The following is a 20,879-nucleotide window of genomic DNA, read 5'->3' on the forward strand; positions in this document are numbered from 1 at the left end:
ACTATACATGGCAAGCACATGGGTGTGTGCTAAGACTCTGCTTCTTCCCCCAAAAATTCACTCCCCCTTTCCATCTAATGCAACTGTGAAATCACCAGAGCAAGACGCAATAAATCTCTGCCTATAATTCCTCTCTGCACACAGAGTCATGTTTTCACATTAGTCCCAAAACGAAATTTCTTTGCCAATTTGAAAGCACACTTACTGCTCTTTTTTTTCCGGGCCAAGTGAAAATCACTTTTACAGACTGACACATTATGAAACCTTTTTTTTTTAATTTATTTAAATGCACATGTCCAAGCTGTTTTTTCAGACCACCACCATGTGTATTCTCGGTGACTGCCTACACTCCAGCAAGGGCAACCAGCCTTAGTGATGCTGAATGTATTTGCATTACAGACTGAAACCTGAAAACCCCACTCGCTTGTAAATACTGTGCATGACTATACATGGCAAGCACATGGGTGTGTGCTAAGACTCTGCTTCTTCCCCCAAAAATTCGCTCCCCCTTTCCATCTAATGCAACTGTGAAATCACCAGAGCAAGACGCAATAAATCTCTGCCTATAATTCCTCTATGCACACAGAGTCATGTTTTCACATTAGTCCCAAAACGAAATTTCTTTGCCAATTTGAAAGCACACTTACTGCTCTTTTTTTTTTCGGGGCAAGTGTAAATCACTTTTACAGACTGACACATTATGAAACCACCATGTGTAACTACAACAAAAACAATTCCCATTTCTATTATTCATTTCTTAAGTTACCACATACATCCCCTCTCAAACTGTAAACTCACCTTTAAAATTAGTTAGTTGTGAAAGAAATGTGACACTCAAACAGCAGATTATCAGAGCCAGGATCTCTGTTGTGTTCACCTCTCTCCTCTCAGCAGAACCAGATAATGGCAAACTTTCCCTCTTTTTTTCCACACATATACTTGTAAGTTTCAAATCTCAGTGCTTCCCCCTTTTTTTCAAATGTAATCACACATTTCTATTGGTTGAAAACCAACCCTTTTCCAAAAGTACCCTTCCCCCAACTTGACTTCTGCCTAGTACCCTTCCCCCAACTTGACTTCTGCCTGCTACCATAGCAACAGCTCATGGAACACTGCTGTGTGGAGTTAGGTCAGAAGTTCGCCACACAATGTTTCAATTCCACAGAGCAAGAGTGCTTGACTTTTCAAACCTTACAGCAAATCCATAGTACTGTTCTTTGGTTACACATTTTTTTGTACCAATACAAAACATGCTTCTATTAATTTACACATACAGCCTAGTTTTTTTTCTAGAATGGTATGAAACAGCCAATCAGTTCTTTTTGTTTTGTTAAAAATATGTATGCCTCCATTTCCAAACTGTCTTTCTTTTCATATTGCCATTCTACTGAAAGACACCTCCTGAGTGCATCCAGTTCTCCTTTGAAGATGTTCACAGTGTGGATTGTAGGGCACAGCTATGTCTTCTGGAGTGAAAAGTTTGCAGAGAAAACAGGTATGGTGAGAGACCTTGCTTTGCCAAATGTAGACATTAAATGGATTGGTCAGAGAGGGTTAAAGTGGCACCAATTGATGCCATTGGTGAAATCCTTCATTCAAATCCAACACCCTGACCTCATAATAGTGCACTGTGGTGGCAATGACCTAGGCACTTTGACTGGGGTAGGTCTGGAAATGCTTATGAAGGACACCTTTGCACAACTGTTTACACTTTTCCCTAAAACTGCCTTTGTGTTTTCCAACATATGCCAAAGGCAAAAATGGAACTGGTCCAATCATTTCTGTCCGCAGATTGACAAAGCAAGAAAGCACGTCAACAAATCTGTTTCTGCTTTCCTCCGTGACTATGGTATGGGTGCCATTTACCACAACAACTTGCGTTATGACATGCAAGACATTTATAGAGGAGATGGTGTGCACTTCAATGATGAAGGGAACAGAGTCTTCCTCTTGAACCTTAGACTCTGCATCGGTACTTACTTGTAGGTACCACTAAAAAAATGACTTCATAAACACAACAGCTCTTTTTAGAGCTCCCTAATTTCTAAACTCTTAATTCGTCATTTCATTTATTCATTTTTATTTTTTTTAACCGTACGCTTACCGTAAGCTTACCGTACGCGTACCCCGTGATTTTTTAAAAAATCAATAAATGTTTTTTTTGTACTTTTCTGTCCTTCTTTGACCCCCTTACAAATGTTAGGGGGTCTGTAACTCTCCTCCTTGCCCCCTTTTCTTGTTTTCACTCTTTTTTTTTCAGAGTGAAACACAGAAAATGGCGGCCGCCGCTTCCTGGTTTCGGCCGATTCGAATGTTTACTAAGATCTAAGAGCCAATCAGAATCGCGCTCGCGCACGCCACCGTACGCTTACGGTAAGCGTACGGTAAGCGTACCGTAAGCGGGCTCAGATATATATATTGATTTAAACACTATTTTCTCAGAATCTACTGAACAGATTTACACCAAACCTACAAAAGGCACTTCCTTGACCTAGGGACTACCTCTCTGCCAAATTTTGAGTAATTCTGTTCAGCCGTTCGGGCTGTAGCTCGTTCTAAAGGTCCTAAGAAAAATGCATGGGAAAAACGCGTTTTGGGACCCCCCTTTTATCTCAGCCCCCGCTTGACGAATCCTCCCGAGACTTTCAGGGTAGGAGCGGAGCGTAGCGCCCCACCTATTTTGAGAAATTCGCGAGGATTCATCGACCGGCACCAAAGTTATTCAAAATAGAATGTTGCGGATTTCCTATGGAAACGTGGTCCTAACTATAACTACCTACTGGCGACCGCCAGTAGGTAATATATATATATATATATATATATATACATCCACCAAAATTCCCTCCAGCCGGAAAGAAAACGGGATGCACTCTTTACAACCTTTTATGCGCTTTATTTTCTTTGTGAATTCACTGCATGGGGTACAGGCAATGGCTGATCTACGCGTTTCGGTATTCCTGATACCTTGCTCACGATCGTGAGCAAGGTATCAGGAATACCGAAACGCGTAGATCAGCCATTGCCTGTACCCCATGCAGTGAATTCACAAAGAAAATAAAGCGCATAAAAGGTTGTAAAGAGTGCATCCCGTTTTCTTTCCGGCTGGAGGGAATTTTGGTGGATTTAAAGCGGTGTGGTTCAACCGCAGGGATTTGCACCCACGAGGAGCGCTGCAATCACCCGGTAACTGGGAACCAGTGGAGTGTATATATATATATATATATATATATATATTGTTAGACGGCGACCTCAGAGGAGCCCGGAAAGGGGTCCTGACTACCCTGAGACCCACCCTCAAAGTATCGTAGCCGGGCACTGGCGGGAGACTCCTCAGGAGGAGGAATCTCGTATCTAGGATCGTACTTCTGGCACCACACGACACAGAAACACCACACCGTGCGTTCTTAGGAATCAATCTTTATCAAACAGGTTAGCACTGCAAATATGTACAAGGAGAGCGCGGGCTCAATGAGTCTCGGACGGGATAGGGGTAGCGGGACAGTCTCTGGTAAAGGTTCAAGGCAAGGACGTACCCGGCGCACAGCTCACAATCCTCGAGCTGGGGGGTAGGCTTGTTGTCGTTGGGGTCCGGCGGGACCAGTGGAGTCTGTGGAAGCCGCGAGTCACTCAGCGGGCTCAGGTACAAGTTCGGAGGTCTTACGATCTTCAGGGAGCCGCGAGTCACTCAGCAGGGCTCAGGTACAAGTTCGGAGGTCTTACGATCTTCAGGGAGCCGCGAGTCACTCAGCAGGGCTCAGGTACAAGTTCGGAGGTCTTACGATCTTCAGGGAGCCGCGAGTCACTCAGCAAGGCTCAGGTACAAGTTCGGAGGTCTTACGGTCTTCAGGGAGCCGCGAGTCACTCAGCAGGGCTCAGGTGGTTCTAAGTTCCCGGAGCCGCGACCGCGTCAGCAGGCTCTCGTTGTTCCAGCGTCGAATCTGCCGGACAGTCTCAGGGCACCCCTTGTTATAGGTCGACCCCTCTTTGATGTCCGGAGTCTGTGCAGGCAGGGGTCTTGTCACCTGGGGGTCGCTTGTCGGGGTTTCCTGCCATTGTCTTTTGATCCTCCCAGGGCCGGGTCGGGAGGAGTCCCAGACACCCAGCAGGCGTGGAGCCAGCTCTCAGGGAGGCCGGAGGGCCGATCGAAACCCATCGTCCCAGGGGAGTTCAGAGGTGCGATAGAAACTGCTCCTCCCTCTCTCATCCCCTGGCAAGCGTGATGTCCTCCAGCCGGAGTGGCGCCGCTAGGCCCGGGTCACGCTGGGGCCGGGCGGCCATCTTGGTGCATGAAGTGGGCACGCGGGCCCGGGGTGGCCGAAGGGAGAGAGGCCATGGACAAGGATGTCCGGTTCGGGTGCGTGTGTTCTGGTGGAAGGGATCGGCTAGGCCGTGTGCTTGGGGCTGCAGGTACCAGGTTAGGTGGTGCGGGGACAAGTAGAGCCATGCTGCGAGGCCGGGTCCAACACGCGTCCCCCCCAGCTGAAAGCCGGAGAGAACTGCCCATCATCTTGGGGGGTTCTCTTCGCTGAGGCGGAAGAACCGGGAGAGGCCGTCCGCGTTGGCGTGGTCCGTACCAGGGCGATGTTCTACGGTGAAATCCATCCCCTGGAGGGAGATTGACCACCGCAGTAGCTTGGGGTTTTCTCCTCGCATCTGCATGAGCCATCGCAAGGGCCGATGGTCGGTTTGGACTTTGAAATGGGTGCCGAACAGGTAAGGGCGTAGTTTCTTAAGTGCCCAGACCACGGCAAAGGCTTCGCGCTCAATGGTGCTCCATCTCTGTTCTCTGGGCAAGAGCCGCCGGCTGAGGAAGGCGAGGGGCTGGTCTAGGCCTTGGTCATTCACCTGGAACAGGACGGCCCCAATGCCATGCTCGGAGGCATCGGTTTGGACTACAAACTCCTTGGAGTAGACGGGGGCAGTACACATGGCCTTCTTTAGGGCATCAAACGCCTCCTGGCAGGCAGTCGTCCACTGCACCTTCTTTGGCTGTTTTTTGGATGTGAGTTCTGTGAGGGGGCCGACAAGGCTGCCATACCCCAGGATGAATCTTCGGTAGTAGCCAGTGAGGCCCAGAAAGGCTCGGACCTCCGTTTGGGTGGTGGGGGGTTCCCAGGCCAAGATGGCGTCGATCTTCGGCTGTAGAGGGGCGACCTGGCCGCTCCCGACCTGGTGCCCCAGGTAGACTACTGATCCTTGCCCAATTTGGCACTTGCTGGCTTTTACTGTGAGGCCTGCCTGGCGCAGGGCGGTTAGCACCCTCCGGAGGTTCTGGAGGTGCTCATTCCATTCGGAACTGAAAACGGCGATGTCGTCTAGATAGGCCGCGCTGAACTGTTCCAGCCCGGCCAGGACTCTATTCACCAGTCGCTGGAAGGTGGCCGGGGCATTTTTCATTCCGAAGGGCATTACGCGGAAGCGGTAATGCCCATCTGGGGTGGAGAAGGCGGACCGCTCCTTGGCTCCCTCGGTGAGCGCAATCTGCCAGTATCCGCAGGTGAGGTCGAATGTGCTGAGGAACCGGGCTGCCCCGAGTCGGTCAATGAGCTCGTCGGCCCGTGGAATGGGGTGGGCATCGGCTCGGGTGACGTCATTGAGCCCCCGGTAGTCCACGCAGAATCGGAGCTCGGGGGCGACACCGGGGGCCGCTGCCTTCAGGACCAGGACCACGGGGCTGGCCCAGGGACTGTCAGATGGCTCGATCACCCCCATGGTCAACATCTTCGAGACTTCAGCTTGAATGCAGGACCGGACCCGGTCAGGGACCCGGTATGCTCGGTGTCTCACCGGCGGGCTGTCCCCGGTGTCCACGTCATGGACACACCAGTCGGTGACTCGGGGGATCAGGGAGAAGAGGTCGGAAAATTGTCCTAGGAGCTGGCGGCAGTCCTCTTGTTGCTGGGCAGTGAGAGCTGGGGAGAGGTTCACTCCTTCCACGGAGCCATCCTGCTCCTTGACACACAGGAGATCTGGGAGGGGATCAGACTCATCTTCGGCCCCGTCATCGGTGGCCAGCAGGAGGCTCAGTTCAGTCCGCACGAAGTGAGGCTTGAGGCGGTTCACGTGAAGGACCCGAAGGGAATCCAGAGGCGACTGGACGTCCACCAAGTATGTGACTTGACTCTTCCGCTCAATCACTTTGTAGGGCCCGGTCCACCTGTCCTGGAGGGCGCCTGGCTTCACGGGGGCCATGACCCATACTTGCTGGCCCGGCTGGAACTCGACCAGAGTGGCATTCTGGTCGTACCAGCGCTTCATCTCTTCTTGGCTTGCCTCTAGGTTGGCCTCGGCCAGTGCTCGGAACTTCCTGGTCTGGTTCCGGAGGGTCAGAACATATTGGAACACATCTCGTGGGGTGGTCTGGGGTGCCGCCTCCCACCCTTCCTTAACCAAACTGAGGGGACCTCGGACGGGGTGTCCATAGAGCAACTCAAACGGGCTGAACCCTAGGGACTTCTGGGGGACTTCTCGGTAAGCGAACAAGAGGCAGGGGAGCAGGACGTCCCACTTACGCCGGAGGGGCTCTTCTAGGCCGGTGATCATCCCTTTCAGAGTCCTGTTAAACCTCTCTACTAGGCCGTTCCCTTGGGGATGGTACGGGGTGGTGAACTTATAGGACACCCCACATTGTTGCCACAGGGACGTCATGTACTTCGAGATAAAATTAGTGCCGCGATCGCTCACGACCCCGTGGGGAAAACCCACCCGGGAAAAGATCCCCATCAGGGCCCGGCCCACCACGGGGGCCGTGACGGTGCGTAGGGGGATAGCCTCAGGATAGCGGGTGGCGTGATCCACTAGGACCAGGATAAACCGGTGACCTTGGGAGGTGGGGGGGTCCAGGGGCCCCGCGATGTCGATCCCGACTCGTTCAAAGGGGGTACTGACGACCGGGAAGGGTTGGAGGGGAGCCTTGCGCTTCCCCCCACTCTTCCCACTAGCTTGGCACGTGGGACAGGACTTGCAGTGGGCTTCTACAGCTGCTCTCATTCTAGGCCAGTAAAAATGGGTCACGAGACGGCTGTAGGTCTTGTCTTGACCCAGGTGGCCGGCGAGGGGGACGTCGTGGGCTAAGCCCAGGAGGAAGTCTCGGAAGCGGAGGGGTACCACCAGCACCTGTCCGGATCCCGGCTCCACCGACTTCGGCTCACTGTACAAAATGTTATTCTCCCAATAAACTCGGTGCGTTCCGGTTTGGTCGCCTGCGGCTTGGCCCTCGGCCTGGCGCCGCAGTCCGACCAGGGAAGGACAAGTGGCTTGCTCCCGGCAAAATTCTTCCCGGGTGGGTCCGCCCTCGTGGCGCCATTGGGCCAATTCGGGTAGATCGCCCAACTCGGGGACCGGGGCGGTGTCGGACGGTGAGGGTTCGTCGCTGGCGACTGACCCTTCCGATGGGGGGACGGGAGGACCCTCGGCGGTTACTGTTCTGACTTCTTCGGTCGGGGCGTCTTCGACTTCTCTCAGGGGGGTGAGTCGAGCTGACATAGATCGGGTGGTGGCGCACACCCACTAGGGGAGTCCCATCATTCCTAGGTGGGCCTTGCGCTCGACGTGCTTCCAGGGAGAACTCTCCAGGTCGTTCCCTAAGAGGCAGTCGACCGGCTGGGAGGTTCTTACGGCAACCCTTAGTTTACCTGTCACCCCACCCCACTCAAACGGCACCAGGGCTACCTGACACATACTCTCTCTATTATCTGCGGAAATTACCGGGCAAAAGACGTTGGGGAGGATCTGCTCCTCGGGGACTAAGTGCCTGAGGACACCGGTGATGCTGGCCCCGGTGTCCCGCAGGGCCTCTATTTGCTGGCCATTGATCTTGACGAGCTGCCCGTATTTCTTCGTGTTGGAGGGCAGGAGGCTACCAGGGACCATCTCTCTATCTCCCAGGGATACTAGGGCCATAGCTGCGGGTTCCCACTCCCCGGTTTCCTCAACCTCCTCCCCCAGAGCTATGCTGGCTATCTGTCTTGCAGGGGTGATTTGGGTGGCCATGGGGCACTCTGGGTCATTGGCGTAGTGCCCGGGCTTCTGGCAACGGAAGCAAGTGACGGTTACCCGGTGTCCCCGTCTCCCGGGGGGTCCGGTTACTGGTGGGGGGGGCGCTGGGAAAGGTGGAGGTTGGGTCTTTGGGGGGCTAGGCTGGGACTCTCGCTGCCCTCCCTGGTTCCCTCCTCCTCTCTGGCGGGGTGGTCCCTGACTGGCTCGGGGGTATTCTCCTACCATGCCCCGGGGGACCCGGGTGTTGGTCCAGCGGTCTGCTTCCACCGCCAGCTTCCTGGGATCGGTGAGTTTGCTGTCAAGCAGATGCTGGCGTAGTTCCACAAAGCAGTTCGCAGCCAGGTGTTCCCACAACATGAGGTCGGTGAGTTCCTCAAGGGTGGTGACTTTGCTGCCCTTGATCCACCCATCGAAGGCCCGACTGAAAAAGTTTACATATTCCACCCAGGTGGTGCCCGGGATTTTCCTGCAGTCCCGGAATCGCTGACGGTACATCTCGGGGGTGAGACCGTACCTTGTGAGTAGAGCCTCTTTCATGTGGCCGTAGGAGGTCTGCAGAGAGATGGGTAGGTCGAGCAGGGTGTCTCTTCCTTCGCTCAGAAACCGTCCCCACAACCCTGCCCCCCAGTCCTTCTGCGGGACCCGATGGGAGGTCATGGCGACCTCGTAGGCCCTGAACCATTGTTGAATGTCATCGTTTTTATAATATTCTTTGACCACGTCCTTGGGGATGTGGACCTTCTGCTCCGCTGGGGAGGCCGCCTCTCGGTTTCCCGGGGGCCTCCCTTCCTCGCTTCTGGCCTTGAGCTCGATTTCCTTCAAGCTGCGTTCGTGCTCTAGTTGGAGCTTCCTTCCTTCATGTTCCCGTTGGAGCTTCTTCTCTTCTAGCTCGCCTTGCACGCGCATTTGCTCTACTGCTAGCTTTTTTTCCGCTAACTTCAATTCGCCTTCGATTTTGAGTTTGGCTAACTCGAGTTCGTGATTGCGGCTTCTCTCTCTGTCCGCGAGTTCTTCCGGGGATAGGCCCCCGTCTGGTACGATGCCTCGCACCTGATTGCTGCTGTTTCCGCCTTGGGGGGGTTCGGCTTCGTCGGGGCGCTCCACCTTGCCTTCTGGGCGGGAGGCCCCGGCATCCACCCAAGCTTTCAGTGCTTTCTGCAAATCTTCTTTGGTGTTGAGACCGGTGGTAGCGATTTTAAGTTCTTTGCAGAATTGCTTTAGTTCTTTGTGCGTGTATTCTTCTAGTTGTTCCACCTGGAACACCCTGTTGGCGTTGGTTTCTGCGGGGCTCATGGCGTTTCCTTCTGCCATCTTTGTCGGTAGTGCGTCCGTCGTTCACGGTACGATCTCTAGGTGATGGGCCCGAATCCCGTCGCTTGCCACCAATGTTAGACGGCGACCTCAGAGGAGCCCGGAAAGGGGTCCTGACTACCCTGAGACCCACCCTCAAAGTATCGTAGCCGGGCACTGGCGGGAGACTCCTCAGGAGGAGGAATCTCGTATCTAGGATCGTACTTCTGGCACCACACGACACAGAAACACCACACCGTGCGTTCTTAGGAATCAATCTTTATCAAACAGGTTAGCACTGCAAATATGTACAAGGATAGCGCGGGCTCAATGAGTCTCGGACGGGATAGGGGTAGCGGGACAGTCTCTGGTAAAGGTTCAAGGCAAGGACGTACCCGGCGCACAGCTCACAATCCTCGAGCTGGGGGGTAGGCTTGTTGTCGTTGGGGTCCGGCGGGACCAGTGGAGTCTGTGGAAGCCGCGAGTCACTCAGCGGGCTCAGGTACAAGTTCGGAGGTCTTACGATCTTCAGGGAGCCGCGAGTCACTCAGCAGGGCTCAGGTACAAGTTCGGAGGTCTTACGATCTTCAGGGAGCCGCGAGTCACTCAGCAGGGCTCAGGTACAAGTTCGGAGGTCTTACGATCTTCAGGGAGCCGCGATTCACTCAGCAGGGCTCAGGTACAAGTTCGGAGGTCTTACGATCTTCAGGGAGCCGCGAGTCACTCAGCAAGGCTCAGGTACAAGTTCGGAGGTCTTACGATCTTCAGGGAGCCGCGAGTCACTCAGCAGGGCTCAGGTGGTTCTAAGTTCCCGGAGCCGCGACCGCGTCAGCAGGCTCTCGTTGTTCCAGCGTCGAATCTGCCGGACAGTCTCAGAGCACCCCTTGTGATAGGTCGACCCCTCTTTGATGTCCGGAGTCTGTGCAGGCAGGGGTCTTGTCACCTGGGGGTCGCTTGTCGGGGTTTCCTGCCATTGTCTTTTGATCCTCCCAGGGCCGGGTCGGGAGGAGTCCCAGACACCCAGCAGGCGTGGAGCCAGCTCTCAGGGAAGCTGGAGGGCCGATCGAAACCCATCGTCCCGGGGGAGTTCAGAGGTGCGATAGAAACTGCTCCTCCCTCTCTCATCCCCTGGCAAGCGTGATGTCCTCCAGCCGGAGTGGCGCCGCTAGGCCCGGGTCGCGCTGGGGCCGGGCGGCCATCTTGGTGCATGAAGTGGGCACGCGGGCCCGGGGTGGCCGAAGGGAGAGAGGCCATGGACGAGGATGTCCGGTTCGGGTGCGTGTGTTCTGGTGGAAGGGATCGGCTAGGCCGTGTGCTTGGGGCTGCAGGTACCAGGTTAGGTGGTGCGGGGACAAGTAGAGCCATGCTGCGAGGCCGGGTCCAACATATATATATATATATATATATATATATATATATATATATATATATTCAATGAAAAAACCAAAGGTTTCACACATGTTATAGTTAGCTGGACATTTCACTCGTAAAAAACCATTGAAATACCCCCGTTATAGTTAGTTCAGCTAACTATAACTCGCGCGCCCGCAATGCACTACTGATGACGTCACATATTACATCACTCATGACATGGTCACTGACATCACTCATGACATCACTGATGACATCTCAAATGACATCACTGATGACATCACTGATGACATCATCCAGTGATTGTGTGTTTTTCTGAAAATTAAATATTTTTTATATTTATGTATATCTCAAGGTCAATGGAAGAATAAATGGGTATATAAGTGTCTAAATGGATGCTTTTTTAAAAAAAAAAAATTTGTGTAACTGACTGATTAAGTGTATCATAGTGAATACATGGCTTACTGAGTAATCTTTAAATATTTAAATATCTGTATCAGTTTCTTACTTTGTGTATAAGTGGCTGCATGGGTTGGTGAGTAGCTACATGAGTGTCTATATAGGTTATTAGTTGGTTTTTTATCAGTGTGAGTGTCTGAGTTTCTGTATGGTTCGGTGGGGGTATTACTTAGTGCATAGGTGCATGAATGAGTGACTCACTGTTTGTATGTGTTGAATACAGCATGTGTGCAGGACTGTATGGTTGGATGAGTGTGTGCATGGGTGTGTTAGTGAGTGAATGACTGTCTCTATAGTGTCTTTATGAGTAACTACATATGTTTTAAACTAGTATATGTGACTATTGGTGTATATAAGTGAGTATATGTGAGAGTGAGAGTTTGGAAGAGTTCCTGTATGAATAAGTATGTGTTTCTATAAGTGATTGTTTAAAAGACTAAGTATGTGTAAGTTTCTGTAGAAGTAAGTCTGGTGGTGTGTGTATAACTGTATATGCAAGTAAATGGATGTTTGATTCTTTATTAGCATGAGTGACTATGTGTGTGAGTAACTCTATGGATGAGTGGCGTTGTGTAACAGGATGTATAGGTGTGTGAGTACATATGATGAGTGAGTACATGTATGAGTGACTGTAGAGGACTGTTGGTGAATGAGTGGATGTGTATGTGGATCCTAGAATTGCTGAAGAGGTTGTTGTAACTGGTATTGGTATGTCCATTGTTTTGAAAAGTTTAGTCTCTATTTTTGAATGTGTGTTTCAATGGTTATATTAGGGGAAGAGGAGGTCTGCCACTCTATCACAAGGATGATGTCATCAGTGATGTCATCAGTGATGTCATTTGAGATGTCATCAGTGATGTCATGAGTGATGTCAGTGACCATGTCATGAGTGATGTAATATGTGACGTCATCAGTAGTGCATTGCGGGGGCGCGAGTTATAGTTAGCTGAACTAACTATAACGGGGGAATTTCAATGGTTTTTTACGAGTGAAATGTCCAGCTAAGTATAACATGTGTGAAACCTTTGGTTTTTTCATTGAATTTCTAAGGTTTTTTAAATGCTAATTCCTAACTATAACGTGTGTGAAACCCATGGTTTTTTCAGTGAATTTGCAAGGTTTTTTAAATGCTAATTCCTAACTATAACGTGAGTGAAACCCATGGTTTTTTCAGTGAATTTGCAAGGTTTTTAAAATGCTAATTTTTTTTTTTTTTTTCTTTTTTTTTTTACATATTTTTATTTTAATTTTCTATCCTTTTTTAAAGACTATGGTTAAATTTTAAAAATTCTACAATATGTTTTTTTTTACCATTTTTATAAAATAAACAGGTAAGATTTATTAGTACAACTTTTTTTTTTGATTTTCCATTTTTTTTTTGTTTTTTTTAAACGTACGCGTACGGTAAGCGCACGTGTTGCTTTAATTACGTTACATTTCTACGCTGTTTGCGTTTATTTACGCAATTTGCGTATACGCACGTCACGCGCGCACAGCGCGTAACGCGTACGCTGCACACGCACGTTATGCGGAAGTGAAGGGGCGTGCCTGTTTTGCGCATGCGCGCGTGCGCGTGTCTTTTTTACGCGCATGCGTACTTTTGCCGTAAGCGCACCGTAAGCACTCCGTAAGCGTACGGTAGGTCATGTGATCAAGAAACAAGACTTTTGATTGGTTTTTACAACTTTCAGTTCTAGAACTCTCCTACACCACACCCATTCCCCTCATTTCTGCTTGTGATCCCTTAGGAGAAGGAGCTGGGTTGTCTTTGTGATACGATGGCAGAACAGCAGAGCCCTTCTGAGAGTGAGGCTAGCAGCACTACCTTGAGGCAGAGAACGAGGAAACAAAAGACCTCTTTCATATGGGAGTATTTTATTTTTCCAGAGGGCAAGAAAAAGGTAAATGCACCCTTAGTGACTTGTAAGCTGTGTAAGCGTGTACTTTCAAGAGGGAATCCCAACAAGAAGTATTCCTTCGGGAATCACACCATGTTGAGACACCTTAAGGATGTACACAGAATAACACATGCTCGACATACTGAAGGTAACCCTTCAGTAAGTCAACCAAGCACATCCACAGCAGCTCAGCCTGGACCATCATCTGCAGGGCCGAGTCCATCTTCGGCAGGTCAGGTGAGCCCTTCATCTGTGGGGGGAGCATCTCCTTTTTCTCGTCCTCTGGAAATTAACCCTCGGTTTCTGAGGGTTGAAATACGGTGCGCCACTTGTCATGATCTAATTTGTTATAGGGAGACCAGTATTTCCCTAGTGAACAATAAAATAGATCAGCACATTTGTCGTACCGTCTAATATTCCCATTCTTTCTTTCCTCTGTCCCTGCATGAACACAACGGCTCTTTTAAGAGCCAACCTTACCTTTCAACTTTTTTTAATATATTTTTTAAAACTTTTTTTTGATTTTTTTTTACCGTACGCGTACGGTACGCGTAATTATTTTTTTTTTTTTAAAACAACACTAAAAATCAATTATCACATTACAAGGTCCTTGAGAGACTACAATGAAAAACTGAAAATGTGATTGTGGAGAAGTGGAAAAAAGGGACCATGAAATTTTTAACTTACCATACCCACTCAAAAAAATATTTAGTTTTTTAATTTTTTTTTTAATTGCTTTACAAATGGTTCTAGTTTTCGAAAATGTTCTATCTCAATCTGAAAAAAAAGAAAAAAGTATTAATATTTAATAAAACATTTTATAATACAGTACACATATTTACATATTTTTCAAAAAAAAAATTTGCCTTTTTTTTTTGCTGTTTTCAGAATATATTGCATTTCACTATAAATTGTGAAAGCAATTGCATTCATCATTTAACAGCGGGCAAAAAAAAAATTAACAATCTCAAAGATTGTTTTAAAAAAGCCCACAATCTCTTTTTGCATAAACATAACTTTATAGAAATGCATAATATTCTTAAAAAATATCATCTAATATCAATACTTATTTCTTTAAAATACCGTCTGATATTTTTGTTTCAGAAGTATAATAACAAAAATATATCTCAAATAACTCCACAATACATCTGGTTCCATTTCCTTTAGGCCAAATAGTAATTTTAAAATTCTTTTCTGATTAAATTTCCAATGGTAATCCAATAAAAATCTAAAGTTTAAATTGTACAGATCTCACCGATTCTCTGTAACATTTTGGTTTCCGAAAGATTTATTAATAATTAAATAAGTCCACAATAGAATTGTTTACCTTTCCGCATGGCCAAATAGTAATTTTAAAAATCTTTTTTGAATAAATTTCCAATGGCAATCCAATAACATTCCAAAATTTAAATTGTGCAGATGTTACCGATTTTTTCTAAAGTTTTGGATATCCAAAGTTTCATTAAAAAATGGAAAAATTCCACATTACAATTGGTTACCTTTCCATTAGGCCAAATGATAATTTGTAAAATCTTTTTATTTGTAAATTCCAATGGTAATCCAATAAAATGGTAAAATTGTTTTGTCCAGATGTTGCCAAATCTCTCTAAAATTTAGGTTTCAGGAAGATTAGATAGGAATTTGCTAAATCAAAAGGCAAACGTTGCTTAAAAAACAATTGGGAATCATTACACAGTGTCCAGCCTTTTTCACATTTAAGATAAACTGTGTAATGACCAGAAGTTACAGTAGGTCCATCATGGAAAATTATTGCAACTGTTACAAAAGTTTTTCCTGAAATTGATAATTGCTGTCCTGTAAACTTCTTTATTAAAGTATCTAATTTTGAACCATCAGCTTTACAGCGTTTCATCATTAAAATTACATACTGTCCGTATTCCTTTAAAATTAACGTTGAAAACATGTCAGATTGACACTCACTGCATTCCATGCTATGATTAGCATCTTTAACTAATTTAGCAAAAGTGACTGTTTTACTTTCTGGCAATGTTAAATAAATAAACCTTACAGAATCAACATTAGAGCCACATATATTATAACAGTTTTCACAACTATGTTCCCATTTATAAGAGAGACCAAATAAATTTTCAATGGGAACCCCTTCTTCTTCCAGTACCTGAAGAAAAAACATCAAGAATTCCTGTGCGTCTTGCTGTACATTTTGAGAAAACTGTGTTCGTCCTGAACATACATCTAAAAGTTTTCTAATTTCAGTAGCACTTTCTATTTGAGTTTTATCATTACTCAGCTTTTGAAAAAGGAGACTCAACTCAGAACAGAATCTTTTTCCCTGATTTACTATTATCTGCTCTTGCACACTTTCCAGATAAAATGCAACATTCAGCACTACATTTGCGTAGCAGTTGACACCAGAGCTATTTTCAAAATGACATCCTACAACCTGTTCTTCATTTTCCTTTTTCTTTTTGCTTGCAATTACATCACTCCTCTTTTTTTTCCTCCTCTCTACATCTTCATTACAGATATTCTCATTTCTCCTTTTACGAGAAACTACACGTTTCTCCAACACAGGATACTGACCTAAATGAGGAGCATAGGTTCTTCTTAATCTATTATACTCCTTTACACAATTTGCATCAGCACTAACTTTTGAGTCATCAAAGTCTATCATGAATAAACCTGATAATGTTTTCACTCGTGACAAAGCAACATATGCCATACCTTCTTTGAACACAGTTGAACCAATGTTCACAAATGCACAATCTACAGTCAATCCTTGAGACTTGTGAATAGTTACAGGATATGCTAGAGAAAACGGAAACTGCTTCCTACGTACATATAAGTCTTTCACAAGCATGAAACGAACTGAACAACGACAAATGTCTTTTACTTCTTCTATCTGATCAAATTTTATTTTTAAACATTCAATTCCATCTTTTTTCTGATAATTAATAAAACCCACAACTCTTCCCATAGCTCCATTAACTAAACCTTTTTCAACATCCAAATTTCTCCTTAAAAATACTCTACAGTTCATGCAAACATATAGATTTTTTTCTAATCCAGCTGTTTTGGAAATGTTCTTCTCTAGTGAATCCAATTTATTTTTCAGTGTGCCTGTTAATGTGACAGTAATTCTTCCATCCTCAATTTTGTCCACTGCTTCCAATTTCCTGATATCTTCCTTTTCCAATTTCAAAAGCTCCTCATTGAATATTGAGCATTCACGTAGAGTTGGCATTAAGCAGATGACACTTTTCTTTTCTGCAATGTTCTTGTATATGTTCTCTGCAACTATTTCTTCCTTTAGAAATAAATTATGTAGCAGTCGACTCTGTAATGCTTTCGTGCCAGCTTCAGTGAGTAGTCCAATTCTGATATCTTTCAGAATACTTCCATATTCTTCATCGTTTGCTTGCCTCATATTAGTAGTAAGTTCCTTGTACTCAAAGAAGGACCAAATATTTGTATTACCGATGCTTCCCAATGACTTCTTCGTGTCTTCATGTGTAACAGTATTAAACACTGGTTGTCCTTTAACTGGAGTAAGTTGCAAAAGATCTCCAAAAACTATGACGTGTTTTCCTCCAAATAACACGTCATAGTCTGTCTTCAGAATTTGCTGCATTCTTAAATGCACAAAGGCAAGCATTAAGTTTGATACCATGCTCACCTCATCAATAATGAGAACTTGCATCTTCTTCAATACTCTTGAAACTTCCAAGCATGCTTCTCCAGTTAGCTTGTTGTATTGTATTTTGTTCTCATGCTCCACTGGTAACATTAGCAAACGATGTAAAGTGATTCCTTTTATGTTATATGCTGCTAACCCAGTTGGAGCAGTAACCACACAAGACAAAGTAGAATCCGTTTTTTGCTGTAGGTAGCTTCTGATGACTTTTATAAGGAAACTTTTTCCAGTTCCAGCTTGTCCGCTTACATACATCCTGATTGGATGAAATGATGTGCATGAGCACTCTTTTTTTTCATGTAGAAATCCGTGATCAATTTTGTTTCTGATCTCTTCATAAATTTGTTGCTGCTCTTTGTTCAGTTGTCTTTCCAAATTTTGTAAGTCTATAAATTCTTCTTGAGCTTGATTCATAGCCGTTTCCACTTCATTCATGGCTATTGATGCTTCATTTTCAACGATTGGTTGTCCTAGGGGATCTTGACTGAGTGTTCCTGAACTTTGGCTGTCCTGAGAACTGTCTCTAGCTATTTCTGCTGCAATTGTAGTTTCCTGTTCAATTTCTTCATTTAACATTTGCAGATAAGTTGAGAATGTACTGCATTGTATGCTGTCTTTGCAAGCATTAAAAGAATCTTCATAGCTTTGAAATTCTCCCAGTAGTTCATCCTCTGTACGCCATGGTTTAAACAGCTGTAAAAGAGCCAAGTAGTAAAATTCCTTTTTGTCAGTACTGGCGCAACTCAGCTTCCTGTGATTTATCAAACTTCCTTTTGTTTGCTTCACCAAACATCCTTCCTCACCAATGACTTTATATTTTCCATTGTTGATGTCTTCTGTGGCTTTCCGTGAATAAATGTAGTTCTGCAGCACTTCATAGAGACACATGTTCTCCAGATGATGACTTCTCTTGGGATAATATGTGTCCAACATGTTTGATTTCAAAATATCTGTACTTTCTGGGTCATTCTCGGCCAAATATTCAATTTCTCCAACAGATTTCAGTACCCGATTTCTCATTGCTGCAAGGCCTAAACTTGCCCAAATTATTCTTCTTGATTTCGAGTAGAGACTTGCAGAAGATAACCTATCTGAACATTCGTAGGATCCAATTTCTCGATGCGATAACATCTTCAAACTGAAACTGTACAGCTTCTTACTGACAGTTTTCTCGTGAGAAATCTCTTCCCACATTTCCTTCAATTCTGTTTTTTCTGATTTCGTAATGTAAGACGTTACATATCGAGCAACAGCAATGGAATTGTCAGCTACATACTGTATATCCATGTTAGCATTCCACATGGATAAAATGACTGGGTTGTAGTCATTTATATTTTTTGATTCTTCTTTTCTTTTAAGGTTGTAGGTATTCTTAGGTGATTTTCTTGTGATAGTATGTCTCACAGATGACATAAAACTGTTTACTCTTCCATTTGAAAGAACAGGTCTAGGAAATCCAAATCGACATTTAGTGTAGTATTTATCTTTGCTCTTGTATTTCCGTCGACAGCATTTTCCACACCGATGACTTTGGAAACGTAAAACTTGCTCCTTTAACTTTTTCTCTTCTGTGTTTTTTGGTATAGCACATGTTGCATATTCTTCAATGTAAGATAACACTGCTTCATCAGCATCTGTTCCAAACTTTGGGGCATCCTTGATCCACAACAGCATATGAATATGAGGAGCACCTCTTGCCTGGTACTCTTTTCTCCAAAAGAAATCCACTACTTCTCCTAGAGGTGGATTTTTTTTATTGCAGATGAACGACATCATAGCCTCAAATCTATGATTGAAATATCTGCAAACATTAACCGGATCCAATGAGCACAGTTCTCCTGCTGTCTTGTATTCGATGTTTTTAATGTTTGAATTTGCCTCTCGTAGAAAATCCAGTAAATCATCCCAAGCGTACTCAGCACAGCTTAGGGTAACGAACCATGTTGGTGTTCCTAAATTCCGTAACATGCATTTTAATTCACCATGGCGTCTGTACCAATATTCATTTGTCCCACGCTGACAAGCCATCAGATTGATCAGTTGTGTTTCCAAATGATCATCTCGGTGCTGCACTTTCTCCATAAAATCCTTAGCAGACACATTTTGTAAATGTACTCCACTTTTTAAAATGTGATTTACTGCAGAAGACAGTGCAGACAAGTCGCTTTCAAATAAAAGATGGAACAAATAAGGAATACTTTGTCGAAATCTGGGATCTTCAGCATATAGTCTTGTAGTCCGATACTCAGAAGCTGGAATCTGTTCTGGACGTTCATCGTATCGTCCTCCTTTTCCTTTAGGAAACAGCTGGGGAAAACATCGAGCTTCCAAGCTCTCCTCCCATACACTCACGGGAGTTCCTTTTGCTTTCTTCATCTGAAACAGATCAATATTGTCTCCCATAACTTCTTTTGAATGAAGAGGATGTATGCTAAAATGTTCATAAATTTCTTCTTCCTTTGACTTGTCCACTTTTTCAATTTGTCCAGTTGGTGTTTCTGTGTCTTCTTGTAAATCTTCTTCTTCTACTATATAAATTGATTCATACCATTTGTTATTCCTTTTCAAATACAAATTTGCTCTTTGTACTTTCCGTACATCTACCAGCTCCTGCCAAATCTTCTTATTCTTTGTAGGTACACCATTAACCAGAATAATTAATGGTTCAGTTTCCAAAGTATCCGCATCAATAGTTTCCATATTTTTTTTCAAATCCAAGGGCAAATACACCACTCTACCTTTTAAACCTCTCAGTAAATCTGAAGGAGGTAATTTACCAGTTTTGGGCTCCATACGTACTATGGTCTGGAACGGATGAACACATTGAATGAGTATAGACTCATATGTATTTAATTCAGAAAGTTCAGCAGGAATAGCATCCAATTCTAAATTATTATGTACAGCTCTGGTCGGCATTCTATTTTCCTCTAACTTGTTGTAACATTATTTACAAATACGCTGATCTTCACCCAATTCAAAACAATTTTCAAGGAATATATATGTGGCAAAATCCTTCCACTTATAATTATCTTCATTTTCACTCTTTCTGTAGAGATCAACATTCCTAGTTTGTTTTCTACAATGAGTTCTGCGGCAACAATTACAAGTAATATTTGGTCTTTCATTAGAGATTATTGCAAATTTTGTTATGTGATCATTAAATGTCTTACTTACAGAGGGTTCTACATTCTCTTCCACTTCTTCCTCATTTACTGTGTCCTTTTCTGCACTGTTTTGTTCAGGACCACAGTAACAAAACTGAATTTCATCAACAACCTTCTCTACATCTGATACCGATCCACGGAACAGAGCCCTATTCAATTCATCTAACTTTATTGCTGGACTTTTAGCAAAATACAACCGTCTCACAAACTTTCTCATTTCAGTATGATGAACAGCCAGCATCCTAAAATGATGGAAAACACCATTACACACTTTTCTAGATAGACAAGCCAGAGAATGACCCTGCAAACCAGTATTCTCTCTCACTCTGCATGGATCTAGACTTTGAAGCACCTTAATCTTCTGTTTTACACTTTTTTTACTATATTCTCCTAGAAACTCACGAAATGTATCAATAGATTCCTGACGCACAGTGCAAATACTACTACAATTCCAAGTGTACACTGGGGCTTTAGGACGTCTCCCCATAGCCTCATCCGCCATCACTTGTACCTCATCTCTTGGAACCATTATCTCCTTCTCCATTATGCAACCATTTTTCACTTCGTAAGCACGACCTCTGGTGTCAACTGCATGCAGCAAACTATTACTTTGAAAATAGCTCTCTTCATTAAAAAAAGGTTCACTACTTGAACTATGCATCCATTTTCCTAAAAACACTTTACAAAAGTTTGTTCTGTTCACTACTCTTTTCCTTTTGCTTTGTGATTTCAGTACATTAACCATTTTATCTAATGTACGCATCCTATTCAAAATTAATTCTAATGCCTTTGCTGCAATGGCTTCAATTTCTTTTTTTCTCTTATAAAACTTAGCCTTTTGCTTATATTTCTTCACATCCTTTATCAAATTGGACATAATTCTTCTCTGAAACATTTTTCTACGTATCTCTTTAAACGCTGTTTTTCTGTTTAAGTTAATCTTTTTAGTTGCAGAAGGTATATTTGCATTAACTAAATTCTCAATTTTTTCCTGTCCTTTTTTATTGAAAACATTTTTTCCAGTAC

This window comes from Triturus cristatus, chromosome 5_2, assembly GCF_964204655.1.
Source record: "Triturus cristatus chromosome 5_2, aTriCri1.1, whole genome shotgun sequence".
Lineage (NCBI taxonomy): Eukaryota > Metazoa > Chordata > Amphibia > Caudata > Salamandridae > Triturus > Triturus cristatus.